The sequence below is a fragment of the Loxodonta africana genome, chromosome 1 (assembly GCF_030014295.1).
Source record: "Loxodonta africana isolate mLoxAfr1 chromosome 1, mLoxAfr1.hap2, whole genome shotgun sequence".
Classification (NCBI taxonomy): Eukaryota; Metazoa; Chordata; class Mammalia; order Proboscidea; family Elephantidae; genus Loxodonta; species Loxodonta africana.
In genome coordinates, this window is record NC_087342.1 from 78,972,030 (window position 1) to 78,984,548 (window position 12,519).

General features: G+C 43.2%; 2 non-coding genes across 2 annotated transcripts; one reads left to right on the forward strand and one right to left on the reverse strand.

Moving 5' to 3' along the window:
* The first annotated feature begins 8,567 nt into the window (after nt 1–8,567).
* Nucleotides 8,568–8,639, forward strand: TRNAA-AGC (transfer RNA alanine (anticodon AGC)). Its single transcript has one exon. It is a non-coding gene; the product is annotated as a tRNA-Ala (tRNA).
* Nucleotides 8,640–12,095: 3,456 nt separating this feature from the next.
* TRNAS-GCU (transfer RNA serine (anticodon GCU)) lies at nt 12,096–12,177 on the reverse strand. Its single transcript has one exon. It is a non-coding gene; the product is annotated as a tRNA-Ser (tRNA).
* Nucleotides 12,178–12,519: the final 342 nt, after the last annotated feature.

Here is a 12,519-nt window from a genome sequence, read left to right on the forward strand (position 1 = left end):
CACCCCAATATTACTGGCACAAATCAAAAAAATGAAAAATAACAATTGTTGGAGAGTCTTCGGGAAGATCGGAACTGTAATGCACTGCTGGTGGGTAAGCGAAATGGTACAACCGTATTGGAAATAATATGGTGCTTCTTTAAAAGGTTAGAAATAGAAATACCATGTACTCGTGTATGCTAATCTTGCTCCTAGAAGTATATCTTAGAGAAGTAGGAGCTGTCACAGGAATAAATATATGCATACCCATGTTCATTCCAGCATTTTTCACAATAGCAAAAATATGGAAACAACCTACATACCCATCAACAGATGAATGGATAAATAAACTATGGTACGGACACACAATGGAATACTTGTTGTTGTTGTTATTGTTAGGTGCCATGGAGTCGGTTCTGACTCATAGGGACACTATGCACAACGGAACGAAACACTGCCTGGTCTTGCGCCATCCTTACAATCATTGTTATGCTTGAACTCATTTTTGTAGCCACTGTGTCAATCGACTTCATTGAGGGCTTTCCTCTTTTCCACTGACCCTGAACTTTGCCAAGCATGATGTCCTTTTCCAGGGACTGATTCCTCCTGACAACATGTCTAAAGGATGTAAGATGCAGCCTAGCTATCCTTGCTTCTAAGGAGCATTCTGGATACTATGCAAAAATAAGGAACAATGATGACTGTGAAGCATCTCACAACATGGATGAATCTTGACAGCATTATGCTGAGTGAAATTAGTCAATAACAAAAGGACAAATATTATATGAGACCTCTATTATAAAACTCATAAAAAGGTTTATACACAGAAAGAAAGAATCTTTGATGGTTATGAGGGAGGGGCATTGTAGGAAGGGAAAAAATACTAACTAGACAATTCGTAAGTAGTAACTTGGGTGAAGAGTAAGGCAGTACCGACTACTGGGGAAGTCAGCACAACTTGAGCAAGGCAATGTTATAGAAGATTTATAGACACATTTATTTTCTCTGAGGAACTGAATTACTGGGCTGAAGGTTGGGGTTCATGGTCTCAGGGAACATCTAGCTCGATTGGCATAACATAGTTTATAAAGAAAATGTTCTAGATCCTACTTTAGCGAGTAGCGTCTGGGGTCTTAAAACCTTGTGTGCGGCCATCTAAAATATGTCTATTAGTCCCATCTTGTCTGCAGCAAGGGAGAGTGAAGAAACCCAAAGATAAGAGAGCCAGGTTAGTCCAAAGGGCTAATGGACCACAACTACTGCAGCCTCCAGCAACTGAGTCCAGCAGGAGAACATTATCTGATACAGTGCCAGAGGATGAGCCCCTCAGGTTGCAAGGTGCTCAAAAGACGAATGGGAAAGGGCTCCCTCCTCAAAGTAGAGTAGACCTTAATGGTGTGGATGAAGTCAAGCTTTCAGGACCTTCATTTGCTGATGTAGCAGTACCCAAAATGAGATGAAACAGCTATAAACATCCATTAATAACCAGAATGTCGAATGTGAAAAGTATGGATCTAGGAAAATTGCCAGTTGTCAAAAATGAAAAGGAATGCATAAAGATCAATATCCTAGGCATTAGTGAGCAGATATTGGTCCAGTTTTGAGGACTTTTGTTTTCTTTATGTTGAGGTGTGATCCATACTGAAGGCTGTGGTCTTTGATCTTCAAATTACGATAGAGTTTCTTAAGGGTTCACTCTACTTCTGTGTAGAGACCCTCTCCTCTACAGCCACATGCTTTATACAAATGTCCAAATGAGAGATCTTTGTAACATTCTAGTCTCAGGAATCACTGTACCTATAAAACATCCACCTGAATTTGTACCTTAAATTTGAAAGTATCTCAAATAAATGAAATCCCAGATCAAATTCTTTCTTTTACCCCTTTCCAATCCTATCCAATGCCCCCAAAGAAAAAGAAAACAACATAACAAGTGATAAAGTCCATTCCTCCTTTCTCAAAGTGAAAGGACCTAGCATCTCCACAATCCAGAGACTTGGGGATCCTCCTAAAAATTTGCAAATTTAAGTTCCATCATCAGCCTCGACCTCTCAACAATGTGCCATCCTCCTCATTCCTTAAGGCATTATTTTGATCATCTATTTGACAGTAGGACAGAGCATAAGGTTGCTGTTCTCATTGAATGAATAACTCTCAAATAATACTGCAAATCTGATTTTCCACATTTGAAATCTTTCTCTTCAGACTCCCATTGAGAAAAGAAAGTATGTGAGTAGCAAAATGCACTGTAAATATTCCCAGAGCTGCTCCAGGAGAAAGTTGGGCTCAGTATGTGTATGAGTTAGAAGCATGGGAAAACTGAAAGTATCTACTTCAGACGGGTGTGTTAATCTTAGAACCTCAGATTAAAGGCTTGGTGCATTGAGCTCTCCAGAAGTTTGATGAGTTCAGTAGGAGCCTATTCAAACCAAAAACACTTGGTCACTGCTTGACCGCTCTTTCTCATTCTTTCTCTTGAATATTAAGCCCAAACATGCTGAAACAGTTGCTGTACGATACAAGATATTCTAGCTTAAAACTGTCAGGGGATTCTGCTTCTATCCTGCTGTGCTGGCACATGGGATCCGGACTACGTGGCCTCCTTGTGGCTTTTTCCAAAGCGCTCCAATATCAGCAACTGCTATTCCAGAAACAGGAAACCACACAAACTCTTTCCAAAATGGTCAGCGATTGAATTAGCAGTGAGGATCTCTCAGTCGCGAAATTTTGGGCAAAATTGGTCCTATCTGTTTGTGAGACATAGGCTTTGAAAGCACTTACTTTAGCCTCTCTCTTCCCAAGGGAGTGCAGAACCACAGTAAAGATGGGAGCTTGGTCACTTTCCATCTCCATTGTAGTCCCTATCCTATCAGTTCTTAGAAGTCCTTCTCCCTACCCTTTTCCTCTTCTCTCTGCCATCTACTCCTCTGCTGCTGTTTCTGTCCTCTGCTCAGCGTCCTCCTTTCTCATGCCATAAACCCACCACTCTCTGTATTCACTCTATTCTGCAGGAGCCCCCTCCTCGCATTCCGATTCCCAGAGAGGTGTCCTTCTGATGCAGTATTAATTTAATCTATAGATTTCGGGCATCCCTCCCCTCCATCCAAGAAGATTTGAATTTTCTCCATCATACCAGAATTAACAGTTGCGCCACATAAGGAATTTTCGGACTTCCCCAGGCCTAGGGAAAGTTTAAAAAGAGATCATTTGTTTTGAAGGTTGTGCCCATCCCATAAAGTGCTTCCCTTGTGCTTTCCTCACTAAGGAAATAATTAGGTCTAAAAGATACGCCTTAACGAAAGGAGTGTCCATCTTTCTTCTCTCTCAGAATCAGAGCTACAGCATCCCTGAAGCAAAACCCTGTTTCTAAACCCAGGTGTTGGGCGAAGTCCTTTGCAAGAGCCATGAGTGTACTTGTTGCTCTTCTATTGGGTCTAATTAATCTGTGGCTATATGGAGCCGATCCAGCCCCCTAAGGTTCCCAGTGAGCTGCTGGTGGATTCAAACTGCTGACCTTTATGGTTAGCAACCATAACTCCTAACCACCGTGCCACCAAGGCTTCTGTTCTAGTCAAATACTGCGAATTAATTAACCTCTAGTGTTATCTCCCCACCCGGATCTCCATTCCTTCGCAGCGCTCATGGAACTCATCTTTGTATTCCATTGCAGTGTCTTTTGTGTCTTTCTGCAAACTTCCCAGGCATAGAAGGAGGACTTTTCAAGAAGCAAATCAGAAGACTTAAGAGAATGTTCAATTCTGTGACGCTCTCTCGTGGTAGACTCGAACTGACTGACACTCAGGCAGTTGGCTGAAAGAGTCATTGAAGAAGCCAATGACTGTTGGAAGATCTTAGTCATTTGATCCGGAATGTGGCTTGTTTGTTTGTTTTTTCCTTCTTTCCTGCATAGCTACCAGGTAGGATGCAGTCCAGGAACATAAGAATTTAACAAAACGGATTTTGACTTGTGAAAACTTACATTGTAAAATGCCTACAGACCATGCAGAAAGTCAGTATTATGGTGTAGTCTCACAGCTCTGCTTAACAGGTGGTGTAGCTCAGTGGTAGAGCACTTCGAGATGGGGGAGGAGGGGTGTTCAACCCCCAACACTTTCATGTATGTTTTGTTTCCTCACAGATGCATAGCTGAATATTGGCAATTTTTTTTCATACTTTCCCCATTTTTCTCTTTATGAATACCTTTCCTTGTATTTTTTCTACTCAGAGAAAGGAGAAATCATTTGATAGTTACTCACTTGAACCATGGTCCTTGACACTCCTTGGGCCTCCCAACCTGACTACTTAAGCACAATAAAGCCAGGAGGAACTGGAGTAAAAGAAGGTGCTCACTCAGAATCTCCTGACCCTGAAGCAACAACATTCCACCACTTTCACAGGCAGACTGTTCTTCTTTACTACAATTTCTCGTTATTATTAACAAGTAGGGAAGAAAAAGATAGATGGAAAGAGGGAGGGGGAAGTAACTGTTAGACAAATTCCTTTTAAGTCTTTTTATTCCTCATCTGTGCCTGTGTCAATGGACAGATTGCAGGAGAAAAGAGTCCTTCTGATTTTATTTTTCCCATTCCTCCTACACTTTCACACTCACCCACATAATCTTGGTCAGCAAAATGTCAGCCCAATCACCAATCATGGAGATCAGTGATCTCAACAACAGACACCTGTGATCACCAAAAAAAAACCACTGTCGTTGAGGCAATTCTGACTCGTAGTGACCCAGTTCTTCATTAATGGTGAAGAAGTGTTCAAATGCTAACCAGAGAGAAGGCGTTTCTCAGGAAACCTAAGTCTTCCAGCAACCACAGTTGAGAAAACTATTTCCAGAGTTGGAAAGAGCTGCTAAGCTCTCTTAAAGCCAGAAGAGTCTTGGACAAAAAGAGCCCCATCTTCCTATGTGAAAAACACCCTTAATCATTTTCCTTAGGAGGAAGTGAACTTTCTGATTTCCCACATTGTATAGAGTGCAGAGGAGAGATAGGCAACCTGCACAGGCTCAAACTACCTCCTTGGCCATCCACAATCTGTGCATCCTAAAGACCTAGTTCCGAACCTTCCTTCACCTTCTTTTCTAGTTCTTCCACACCTACACCTACCTTCCTCCTCCTAACTTCCCCTTCATTTTCTTCATCACATAATGTGTCACCTTCACTTTCTCTTTCCAAGTCCCCTTTTATCCTGTCTCCAGTGCTTCCTCCTACCAAAAATTTCCCAGCAGCCCACTTCACTCCAGTTTCCTCAGCACCACTTCTTAGGCTAGCAGTTCTCAAACACGGCTGAAAAATGGAAACACCTGTGGAGACTTTTCAAAGATGTAGATCCAATCATCTCCCTATCCAGTGATTCTCAGTCCATTCAGGATCTATAGAGGTGGACTCAGGAATACATATATTCACAAAGTTCTCAGGCAATTCCCCAAGTTTAGGAACCACAACTTCATGCCTCTAAGCACCCATGTCAGCTATTTCCCAGTGCCAACGAGGTCTCAGTCAGTTATTTGAGGGAGGTTAGGATAGCGGAGATGACTAGTGCTGGGGAGGAACTGAAGAGGTGATATATAAAATACTCCAATATTCAGGTAGATAAATCCTCTCATGGGGGAAAAATATCAGAACGAAAACTAAAAGCAAGAGAAGACACAATGATTAAGGATTACCTCCTAAAACTCATATGTGGGTTGACTGACACCACAAATTTTGGCAAGAGGCTGAAGCTTCTAGTCTCTTAGCCTCTGTGATGGCTGAGGTTTGAATGTCTGTCCAGGAACAGGAGTGGGCTGTTACAGAAGATTAATATGCTTGCAGTTCTTGCTCAGCCTCCAACTTTTGTCCCACATGCTTCTGTGTGGCTCTCAGAACTCTAGCTGCAGCTTCACAAGACAAAGTCACTGCTCAATTTCCCAACCAGTGTTTTGGGCTCCAGGGTTTGCTTCAACAGTGACTGTCCATGGCACCATATACTTACAGTTTTTTCTTAGCATCTGTTTTTTCTCTCCATCTGCATTTAAGTTTCCCAAGCCAATTTTTCAGGTTCTTCGCTTTTGTATTCTTTCCCAATAATTATTTGCTGTGGCTGTGATAGCCAGAAGTAGTGAAGGTGCTAGACCCTGGTGCGATGGTTGGAAAATTCCTGAGACCATGAAAACGGTGTGAAGAAGGAGCAACTAATTTGGAGTTGAGAGCCAAAGCCACTTGAATTAATGCCGACTTTGGCACAGTGGTTGAGGAGATCAACTGCTCGCCAAAGTATTGGTGATTTCAAACCACCAGTGGCTCCATGGGATACAGATGTGGCAGGTGGCTTCTGTAGATTTACAGCCTTGGAAACTCTTTGTGGTCACTATGAGTCAGAATTGACTGGACAGCAGTGAGTTTTTTGGGTTTTTATGTATGCCCCTGGCTGAGACTTCGATGTTCTAGGGTTCAACTGGTCCCTATCCATGGAAGGAGTCCTGGCGGGTCAAGTTGTGAGAAGCATAGCTGCCAAGCCAAAGGTCAGCAGTTCCAGACCATCAGCCACTCTCCAGAAATACTATGGGGCAGTTGGATTTTGGCTTTTCCTTGGGAAAGGAGTCCCTAGGGGGACTTAAATAGTTAACACTTGCTTCTTGCTAACTGAAACATTGGAGGTTCCTGTCACCCAGAGGCACCTGGTGATCTTCTTCCAACAGATTAGCCATTGACAACCCTGGAGAGGACAGTTCTACTCTGACACACATGGGGTTGCCGTGAGTCAGAATTGACTCGATAACAACTGGTTTTCCCTGAGAAAACACCTCCAAATATGGATTCCCGTTACTTTATTGAGACATCTTATCATGTGCAATGCACAATGGATTAGCAGTCCTTCTCCTTAACCAGTCAGCCACCTTGTCAGGAATACAGGGAAAGAGAATCAAAGAGAAGGAAAGCTTATACACTCAGTTTTGCCCTGAGGTAATTTAGACATGAGCATATCAGGAGGTAGCCCAGAGCAAAACCAGTCATATCTTTTCGTGGCAGATATGCTTTGAAAGAATTTACTTTAGCCTCTCTCTTCCGGAGGGCCTGCAGACAGCATAGTAAAGATGGGAACTTGGTCACTTTCTACCTGCACGCTTGTCCATATCCTATCTTTTCTTACAGACCCTTCCTTCTCCAAACCCTATCCCTTTTCTCTCTGCCATCTATTTCTCTGCTGCTGCTTCTCCCCTCCTGTCAGTGTCATTCTTTCTCCAGCCGTAACTCGCCCCCCACTCTTTCCTATTGATTCCGTTCACTCACTCCTCCTTGAATTCTTTTTTCAGACAGGTGTCTTTCTAATATGGTAATAACTTAATTTATGAAGTTAATAATTTATCTACTTAACTAAGCAGTAGCGTGGCTGAGCGACCTAAGGCGCTGTCTCTACGAGGAGATGGGTTCTAATCCCATCACTGACAGCTGTATTGGTAAACCCTGGCGGCATAGTTTGAGAGCCATGACTGCTAACTGAAAGGTTGGCAGTTTGAATCCATGAGGCGCTCTTGGAAACTCTATAGGGCACTTCTACCCTGTCCTATAGGGTCGCTATGAGTCGGAATCCACTCAATGGTGACGGGTTTGGTTTTTTTGTTTAATCTATGCATTCCAGGCACATGTCCTCTCCATCCAAGATTTGGATTTTATCCATCATATCTAGATTAACAGTAGCACCACATCGGGAATTTGTGACTTCTCCAGGCACAGGGAAACTTTATAAAGAGCCATTTTGTCTTGAAGTTTGTGCCCAGCCCACGAAGGGCTTCTCTTGTTCTTTCCTCATTAAGGAAATAATTTTCTCTAAAAAGAGATGTTTTAAAGACAGGAGTGTCCATCTTTCACCTCTCTCTTTTGACTTCTGAGTTCCGTCTCTTCAAAACCAGAGCTACGGCATCGCGGAGGCAAAACTACATTGTCAAACCCAGGTGCTGGACACAGGCGTTTGCAAGAGCGTGACTGTACTTGTCGCCCTTTGTTTCGGTCTAATTGAGCTGTTGCTGTCGAGCCGATCCCGACCTCATAAGTTTTCCAACGAGTGAACTGTCAGCCTTTGGGTTAGCAGCCATACTTACTAACTAAGGCGTCACCAGGGCTCCTGTTTCGGTCAAGCACTGTGAATTAGTTAACCTCTAGTCTTCTTTCCCCACCCGGATCTTCATTCCTTTGCAGCACTCATGGAACTCATCTTTCTACTCCCCTGTACCATCTTTTGTGTCTTTCTATAAGCTTCATAGGCAGAGAATAACTTTTCAAGAAGACAATCAAAAGACTTAAGGGAATGTTCAATCCCGAGACTCTCCCTCGTGGTGGACTGAACTGACAAGACTTTTAGGCAGTTGGCTAAAAGCAGTCCTTGAAGAAGCCAAAGGCTGTTGGCAGATCTCAGACTCATTTGGTTGGAATGCTTTTTTTTTTTTCATTTTCCTGGCATAGCTGTGAGGCCTGATGCAATTCAGGAACACAAGAATTGAGCATAATGGATTTTGACTTGCAAAAACTGACCTTTTAATATGCCTACAGACCATGCTGGAAGTCAGTATTATGAACTGTTCTCATAATTTTCTGGTAGCAGGGAGTATAGCTCAGTGGTAGAGCACGTGCTTAGCATGCATGAGGCCCTGGGTTCAATTCCCAGTACCTCCAAGTGTTATTTCCGTTTCTCACTGACTGGCACTTGCATATGGTCAGATTTGTTTCAGACTTCTCCCATTTTTCTCTTCCTGAATATCTTTTCTTGTGTTTTTCCTACTCACAGAAAGGATAAATTGCTTGATAGTTACTCTCTTGGACCATAGTTTTGGACACTCTTTGGGCTTCCCAACCTAACTGCTTAAGAACAATGACGTAAGGAGGAACTGGAGTAAAAGAGTGCTCACTCAGGACCTGCTGATGGTTAAGCAACAACATCCCACCGTGTCATAGACCGCCTGTTCTCCTTTACTACAATTTCTCATTATTATTAAGAAGTAGGAAAGAAAAAGACAGACGGAAAGTAGGGGGAAGTGACTGTTGACAAATTCCTTTTGAGTCTTCCTTTTTCCCTCACCTGTGCCTGTGTCAATGAACAGATAGCAGTTTCAGGAGGAAGGTTTCTATCTGATTTTCTTTTTCCCATTCCTCCTACACTTCCACACCTACCCACAAAATCTTGGTCAGCAAACAAACAACAACCCGTTGCATCAAGTGGATTTCAACTCATAGTGACCCTACAGGACAGAGTACAACTGCCCCATAGGGTTTCCAAGGAGTGCCTGGTGGATTTGAACTGCCAGCCTTTTGGTTAGCAGCTATAGCTCTTAACCACTATGCCACCAGCTCTTCCTGGTCAGCAAAATCTCAGTCCAGTCACCAGTCATGGAGATCTGTGATCCCAACTCTTTGTTAACCATGAAGTGTTTGGATGCTATCGGGAGGAAAGGGATTTCTCAGGAAACCTTAAGTCTTCCAGCATCCACAGTTGAAAAATTATTTCCAGAGGTGGAAAGAGCTGCTAAGCTCTCTTAAAACCACAGAAGTCTTGAGCAAAAAGAGCTGCATGTTCCTTTGTAAAAACACCCATAGTCCATTTTCCTTAGGAGGAAGGGAACTTTCTGACTTCCTGCACTGTAGAGAGAACAGAGGGGACATAGGCAACCCTGGTAGTCTCAAAGTACTTCTTTCACCATCCGTATGTTGTGCATTCTAAAGACCTGGTCCCAAACCTTCTTTCACCTTCTCTTCTAGTTCTTCCACACTCGCACCCACTTCCCTTCTCTTATCTTCCCCTTCATATTCTTCATCACCTAATATGTCACCTTCACCTTCCCTCTCCCCGTCCCCTTTTATCCTGTCTCCAGTGCTTCCTCTGGGTGAAAGAAAAACTTTCCGTGGCTCAGTTCACTCCAATTCCTTCAGCATGGCCTCCTAGGTTAGCAGTTCTTAAACATGGCTGAAAAATGGAAATATCTGTGGAGACTTTTCAATGATATAGATCCCATCCTTTCCCTATCCAGTGATTCTCAGTCCATTCGGGATCTACAAAGGTGGAGTCAGGAATAAATATATTCACAAAGTTCTCAGGCAGTTTCCCAGGTTTGGGAACCACTGCATCCTGATATAAGACATTTACTTCTCTTTTAACTCTGTATTGGACTTTGTCACTCACCATGTTATCTTGTAATTTCTTCCTGCCTCTAAGCTCCTATGTCAGCTACTTCCCAGTGCCAACTGAGCCACAGCCAGTTATCCGAGGGAGGTTGAGATAAGGGAGATGACTAGTGCTGGAGCAGAACAAAAGAGTTGGCATATAATGTATTCCAGGATTCGGGAAGATACAAACCTCTTACCTAAAGGAAAAAAAAAAACCCACTGCCGGCGAGTCGATTCCGACTCATAGTAACCCTACAGGACAGAATAGAACTGCCCCATAGAGTTTCCAAGGAGCGCCTGGCAGATTTGAACAGCCGACCTCTTGATTAGCAGTTGTAGCACTTAACCACTATGCCACCAGGGTTTCCAAACCTCTCACATCTGAGAAAAATATCAGGATGAAAACTAAAAGCAAAAGAAGACACGATGATTGAGGATTACCTCCTAAAACTCATATGTGCATTGACTGAAAAAAAAAAAAAAAACATAAAAATTGGCAAAAGGGTGAAGCTTCTATTCTTTTAGCCTCTGTAATGGCTGAGGTTTGAATGCCTGTCCAGTAGCACGAGTGGGCTGTTAAAAAAAAAGGATTAATATGGTCAGCCCCAACATGCCTTCCTCATGCTTCTTTGTGGTTCTCAGAAACAGAGCTGCAGCTTCAAGAGACAAAGCTGCTACTTGATTTCCTGAACGCTGTTTTGGACTCCAGTGTTTGCAAGAACAGTGACAGTCCGTGACACCATGTACTTACTGTTTTTCACTTAGGGTCAGTTTTCTCTTTCTATGTGGATCTGAATTTCCCTAGCCAAGTTTTTAGGTTCTGCTCTTTTGTATCCTTGGCCCAGAATTCTCTGATAGTCAGAAGTAGTGGAGGTGCAGGACCCTGGTGTGATGCCTGGCAAATCCATAATACCATGAAGACCGTGTGGAGAAGGAGTAGCTAATTTGGAGTTTCAAACTGAAGCCATTTGAATTAACACTGGTTAGAGGGTCACTATGAGTTGAAATCAACTCAACTGCAATGGGATTGGTTTGGTGGTTTTTTGTGGTGCAGTGGTTAAGATGATCAACTACTCACTGAAAGGTTGGTGGTTCTCCATGGAAGAAAGATGTGGAAGTCGGCTTCCATAGATTTACAGCCTTGGAACCCGTATGGGGTCAGTATGAATCGGAATCGACTCAATGGTGGTGGGCTTGGGGGGTTTTATGCATGCCTGTGGTTGAGATTTTTATCCCCCAGGGTTTAACCACTCCCTGTCCCTGGAAGGAGCCCTGGTAGCACAAGTGGTGAAAAGCTTACTTGCTGAGCAAAAGGTAGGCAGTTCCAGTCCATCAGCTGCTATCTAGAAATACTATGGGGCAGTTGGAGTTCGGTTTTTGCCTGGGAAAGAAGTCCCAAGGTGAAGTTAAATAGTTAACAACTTGCCTGCTGCTAACTGGAAGACTGGAGGTTCCAGTCACCCAGAGGCGCCTGGTGATTTACTTCCAAAAAATCACTAAAACTCTATAGATGACAGCTCTACTCTGACACATATGGGGTCATCCTGAGTCAAAATCGACTTGATGACAACTGGTTTTCCCTGGGAAAACATATTCAAGTTTCTCTGAGCAATATCGGGACTCCAAGCCATGTATAGTGAGGTTATGAAAAGCAAGGGGAAAGCGATGTTTGTCTGGAGAATCCGTGCTTGGCCGAATGGAAGATGATATTCCAAGGATGTGTTTCACTGCTTGGGCGTCGCTGATCACCTGTCAGCAGTCAAAAACAAACAAACAAACAAACCTGTTGCAGTCGAGTCACTTACAACACAGAGAGACTCTATAGGACAGAGTAGAACTGCCACACAGGGTTTCCAAAGACTGCCCGATGGATCCAAACTTTTTACCTTTTGGTTAGCAGCCAAGCTCTTAACCACTGTGCAGCCTATGGCTCCAAATCTTACTCCCACGACAAGTGGGGAAAAGAAGAAACGACGAGGGTGGGATTCGAACCCACGAATGCAATGCACAATGGATTAGCAGTCCATCGCCTTAACCACTCGGCCACCTCGTCAGGAATAAAGGGAAAGAGAATCAAAGAGAAGGAAACTTAGGCACTCAGTTTTGACCTGAAATAATTTATACATCTGCATATCTGGAAGTAGCCCAGTGGAGAGCGTCACTAGGGGACTTTGTGGATTAGTTGATTGAAAAAAAAAAAAAACTGTCTGCAGGGCCCTTTCAAGCACCTCCCCCTCCCCATCTGTCTTTCTCTTTAATAATACTACAAAATGGGAGCTTAATGTGCACGATTTTGTTTTGGGTGATTGAAGAGATTTTGTTAGCATTTGGTTCTTGTTTTCTTCCGTTTTTTGTCATACTCCTACTGTCACAGTCACCTTAAGGGATATAGAAG